Source organism: Chiloscyllium punctatum, chromosome 20 (genome assembly GCF_047496795.1).
Source record: "Chiloscyllium punctatum isolate Juve2018m chromosome 20, sChiPun1.3, whole genome shotgun sequence".
NCBI classification, from domain to species: domain Eukaryota; kingdom Metazoa; phylum Chordata; class Chondrichthyes; order Orectolobiformes; family Hemiscylliidae; genus Chiloscyllium; species Chiloscyllium punctatum.
In genome coordinates, this window is record NC_092758.1 from 85,469,154 (window position 1) to 85,475,153 (window position 6,000).

The 6,000-nt window shown below is 38.5% G+C and overlaps 1 long non-coding RNA gene across 1 annotated transcript in view; it reads left to right on the forward strand.

The window, feature by feature from the left end:
- Positions 1 to 5,412, forward strand: part of LOC140491814 (uncharacterized) — a 50,641-nt gene extending 45,229 nt beyond the window's left edge. Inside the window, exon 2 of the long non-coding RNA XR_011963436.1 lies at positions 5,225 to 5,412. This is a non-coding gene — a long non-coding RNA (uncharacterized lncRNA). The remainder of the gene's footprint in view (positions 1 to 5,224) is intronic.
- The last annotated feature ends 588 nt before the right edge of the window (positions 5,413 to 6,000 follow it).

Below are 6,000 nucleotides of genomic sequence, written 5' to 3' on the forward strand. Positions count from 1 at the left end.
TCAGATGACTAATCATTACAGAATATGCGCTTTATTTATCTTTGAAGAATGTGTGAAACCTAAAGTGCAGGGCGATCAGTCATCTTTTTCTGTCCTTACCTCAACTCATATCATGCTACATCTTTGCTTAAGTATTTCCACCTTCAACTAAGAAACCATTTTGTCACAATGCTATCGTTGTAAATCTATAATTTGAAAAGCACATTATGTCTATTAGCAGACAAGAGTATGTTTTTATATAAATAATAAGATTTTTCATTTGTTGCCCTTAAATACAATCATGCCATAAAGTACACCTGAAGAACACAACAACCTGATGAAGGAACGGCGCTCCAGAAGCTAGTGCTTCCAAATAAACCTGTTGGACTATAACCTGGTGCTGTGTGATTTGTAACTAAACTGCTTACTTGGTTCATTGTCACACTTTGTGCTGTGAAATATGACATCATTTTAAAATAAAAGCCAAACATTTCAAAGAAGAAAATGAGATGTTCTGCCATTTTTGTATTTATATGGGCAAGTTTTGTGACCTCAGGACGTAGTGTGAAGTACTTTTATTTTATTTGTCCTCTGGGATATGTACTTGTCTGGCTAGACCAGCGCTTGCTCCCCATCCAGAATTGACCTTAAGAAGGTATTGGTGAGTCACCTTTCTTGAATACCTGGAGTCTGTTTATATATATTAAAAGGGCAAAAATTTCAGGATACTTTACACAGCAACAGCAATATAATAGATTAGAGTGGTGCTGGAAAAGCACAGCAGTTTAAGCAGCATCCGAGGAGCAGTAAAATCAATATTTCGGGCAAAAGCCCTTCATCAGGCTTTTGCCTGAAATGTCGATTTTCCTGCTCCTCGGATGCTGCCTGAACTGCTGTGCTTTTCCAGCACCACTCTAATCTAAACTCTGGTTTCCAGCATTTGCAGTCATCGTTTTCACCTAACAGCAATATAATTCCAAGTGAGGATGAAGTGAGATTTGGAGGAAGTTGTAGGTGATGGCATTCACTGCTACACTTGTCCTTCTCATTGATAAAGGATGTGAGTTTGGAATGTGTTACTAAACACAGTTTGATTAGTTGCCTCAATGCATCTTGCAGATGGTATCCACTGTTGCAATTGTGCACTAGCTATTGAAGGAGTGAGTGAACATTTAAGCTGGTGTATGGGGTACTGAGCAAAGAAGCTTTGTCCTTGGAAGGGTCAACAAACCCGAAACGTTAACTCTGATTTCTCTCCACAGATGCTGCCAGAGTTGCTGAGCTTTTCCTGCAACTTTTCGTTTCTGATTTACAGCATCTGCAGTCCTTTTGGTTTTTATTTAGTCCTGGATAATGTTGAGATTGTTAAATGTTGCTGAAGCTGCACTTATCCAGGAAATTGGAAGGTCTTCTAGCACACACCGGATTTCTGCCTTTTCGACATTGAGCCGGCCTTGAGGAGCTGAATTGTTCACTGCCTTTCATGAAGCACTTTTGTACTGAAGTTGTGTCATTGTAAGAAACATGTTTGTTCTTTGGTGCATGACAATAGAAAACATAAAGGTAGAGAAATCTCCAGGACCGGAGATCCGAGGACATTGAGGGACATTGTAGCAAGTTAGGGAGGAAATTGAGGGTCCCCTGGCAGAAACATTTGTATTACTCTCCATTCCTCTGGTGAAGTACCAGAGGAATGGAGGGTGGCTAATGTTATGCCATTGTATAAGAAAGGCTGTAAGGAGAAGCCTAGAAACTATAAACCAGTGAGTCGGACATCAGGTGGGCAAATTGTTGGAGGTGATTCTGCAAGATAGGATTTACAAGCATTTGGAGAGGCAAGGATTGATTAGGGATAGTCAGCATGGCTTTATGTGAGGAAAATCATGTTTCACAAACTTGGCTGAGTCTTCTTAATGAAGTAACCAAACTGATTGATGAGGGCAGAACGGTAGACATTAGTCAAGGTTTTGACAATTTCTGCACGGTAAACTAATTTGTAAAATTAGATCACATGGGATTCAGGGTGAGCTTGCCGATTGGAATTAAAAATTGGCTTGATGGGAGGTGGCAGAGGGTGGTGGTGGAGGGTTGTTTCTCAGACTGGAGGCTTGTGGCCAGCGGTGTACCACCAGGATTGGTACTGGATCCACTTTGGCTTATCATTTACGTAAATAATTTGGATGAGAATTTAGGAGGCATGGTCAGTAAGTTTGCACATGACACCAAAATTATATATAGTGGTATAGTGGACAATGAAGAAAGTTATCTAAAGTTACAAAGAGATCCGAATCAGTTGTGTCAATGGGCTGAGGAGTGACAGGTAGAATTTAATTTGAAATTAATGTTAAGGCCATAGGTAGTGTTTAAAACAGAGAAACCTAGGAGTTCAGGTACGTTCTCCTTTGAAATTTGCCCCATAGATAGACAGTGAGGTTAAGAAGGAATTTAATATGCTTGCCTTCATTTCTAAGACTTTTGAGTCTAGGAGTTGGGATGTCATGTAGAGGGTGACATTGGTGAGGCCTCTTCTGGAGTACTGTGTATAGTTCTTGCTGCCCTATTATAGGAAGGATATTCTTAAATTGGAGAGGATTCAGAAAAGATTTACCAGGATGTTATCCAAAATGGAGGGTTTAAAATACAAAACAGACTGGAGAAAACTGAGACTCTTTTCCACTGGAGAGGAGGAGGTTGAGGGGTGACCTTATTGAGGTTTATAAAATTATGAAGGGTGTAGATAAGAGGAGTGACAAGGGACTTTTTCCTAAGGTGTTTGTAAGGTGAGAGGAGGAAGATTTAAAAAGGACATGAGAGGCAACTCTTTCACACAGAGTAGTTCGTGTGTGGAATGAACTGCCAGAGAAAATGGCGGTTACAAGTACAGTTACAATGTTTAAAAGGTGTTTGGATAAGTGCATGAATAGGAAAGGAGCAAGAAGCAGGGAGGTGAGACTGGTTTAGTTTGTGATTATGGTTGAGATGAACTGGTTAGACCGAAGGGTGTTTCTCAGTGCTGTATGTTTCCATGATTCTTTGGCAAGAACTCCCACAAATTGCAATGACATAATAATTACATTGTATTAGTGGTGAAAGCTGAGGCAGAAATATTGCAACTCTGGAGTTGCAGTTTCCAATAAATGACTAATGTATAATTGAGTGGGCTATTACCTGTTCAAACCCACAATTTTCTAGGCTGAGTAAAGAAAAGCTGCTATTCCGAACTACATCTCCTGGAGAGCAAAACTCAAACTTGGTAGCAGATAAACTGTATGGACTACGTTTACCCATGTTATTACATGCAACTGAAGGTAGCATAGTGATAATGTCACTGAACAAGTGGCTGAGAAGCTAAAGTGAACACCCTGGGGAAAAATCCGACGACAGTACCTATTGAAATTCAATTAATAAATCAGGAATATAAAAATAATCTTCGCAACGGTATCTAAGAAACCATTGTAGACATTTGCAAATAAAAAGTTCAATAATATCTTTTAGGGTAGGAAGTCTGTCACTTTTACCTGGTCTGGCCTATGTATGACTCCAGTCCAGAGAGTGGTGCTGGAAAAGCACAGCAGCTCAGGCAGCATCCAAGGAGCAGGAGATGATTCAGGCATAAGCCCTTCATCAGAATGATAAAAGGCTTGTGCCCAAAACATCGATTCTGCTGCTTCTCAGATGCTGCCTGAGCTGCTGTTCTTTTCCAGCACCCACACTCTCAACTCTGATCTTCAGCACCTGCAGTCATCATTTTCTCCTATGTATGACTCCAAATCCAGATGAGGTCAATTCTTAGTTGCCCTCTGAAATGGCCTCGCGAGTCACTCGGTTCAAGGGCAATTAGTATTGAATTACAAATGCTGTCCTTGCAGTTATACCCACCCCACAAAAGATCAAGTAGTTGTCTAACATGTGGATTCCCAGTACTCCTTGGTCAGTCATTCTCTCAGGCGCTTGTTTTAACCAATATGCATGGTGAGGAGTTTCAGGCATTAAAATTCTAGAAAATATTACTGATTATTCAGCCTGTCACAAGTACTCACATGTTGAAATATCAAGAATGTTTTAAAATAAATATTTCAATTCAAATAGGTCATGCAATGAGTAGATAAACCTCAAATGTCATGCAGAGCAGCGAGAGACTAACGACAACTCGTCAAGTGAGTGAATCATTGCTGAGTTGGTGTTTTCGTGGGTTAATGTATATTAAGTGTTACATTGGCCTGCTTAGCATCCATTTCTCAACAAAGACTGTTAAAATCAACACATTACCTTGAAGCAGTCTATGGGAGGATGTTGTGTTCAAATGGGCTGCTACGTTTCTTACATTGTAGCAATGGCTCCAGTACTTCACCATCTTGAAGTTCTATTGGTCATCAAGGGTTGTGAAAGATGCAAAATCATCCCCAGTTCTTTCTTTAGTGCAGAAAAAACACAGAAAGATTAATTGTGAAATTAACAAACCGATAGATTGGTGGGTTAGTCTATTAGAAAAGTTCACTCTGTCCTGCTGTTGTAAGCTATCCCATCATTGTAACTGATTATGTTGACAAAGTAATCTACCTTAATAAAAAATCTGAAATTAATCTGAAAAAAAGGCTAAAAATGTCTGAAGTGCCCTGACAAAAACTTTCAAGAAATTATAAGATGGTTAACTTTGTAATTCCTGGGAGCTCCGTTTGATAAAGAGCACTTCTCAAAACCTTGACCCGTCATGAGTCATTTCAGATGCTAAAGAACCTCTGTACTTGCACATTTCCTGTTTTATTTTAGGTCAAATACAAAGATTACCATTACTTTCAACCATAGAAAGTTCCTACTTTTTAAAAAAAACACATGTTCTGGATACTTGTTAACTGTAATCCCAAAGCTGAACTATTAATGTATTGTTGTCTTTTCCAAAGGCAGCTTTTATGATTATGCAGATAAGCAGATTATATTGCAGCCATTGAATTTGGGCATGTCACTCTTGACTGAAGATCACTTGTTTATAACTTTTAAAAGCATTATTTAACTTTGCTTAAAAAAAAGCTGTCCGAAGTACATTTGACTCATTATAAATTTCTGGATAATATTGGAAATTAAAAAGATTGCAAATTTAACAAATGTTGAAAAAAGTGTCAAGAATATGAAGTGGGAATAGGCCATGTGATAAATTGACAGTTGTTTAATAAATTGATGGCTGATTCAATTGTAAACACTGTTCCATTTCACACTAACCCAGCCAACATTTCCATTTGCTTACCAGGAATCTATCCACCTCTGTCTGTTCAGCAAGAGAGATCTGAAGATTCACATCCCCTGAAGAGAGAAAAACAAAAATCAGCTTGTGCTTAAAATGAGCGATTCTTTATTTTATAAAAGTATAGTTCTGGCTGTCAACTTCAATCAATATTATTAGGTTCGTACATCATATTAAAATGAAACCATTGCTAATTTGCATTTGTTTCCTGCAATTTATCAAATAGTTGAAAAATAATTTAGTCTCTCCTAAAGCTCAATCATTCGTCTATCTTAGTACAACTTCAGAATTGTTAATTGTTCCAAATTTCATAGGTTTTAATTAACGGCAATAAATGTGGATTCACAGCTATGTGACACAGATTGGCAGCATTACAGTGGCCAATCCAGAACACTGAACATTAATGGAATTTCATCCCCTTTCCAATATATTTCTGCTTATGCAATGACATAATAATTACATTGTATTAGTGGTGAAAGCTGAGGCAGCACTGCTTCAAGTTTGTAACTGTGTAAAACACTCTCTTGCATTTCCCAGTAACTGACTATTCATGTTCTGAGTGTAGATTCAGGCTGAAAAGAAAAGTAGAGTTATCCTCAGCTTTGGACATGGCTCTCAGACTCTTAACTTTTGTAAAAGCTCCAAATTAGTTCATTCTCCAAATCCAACATTGCTAAAGAAGTCACGACCTGTAACCATCATGTGAAATGTGTCGTTGGACTGGCATTACACAAAGGGCAGATTCCTGATGAAGGGCTTTTGTCTGAAACGTCAATTTTCCT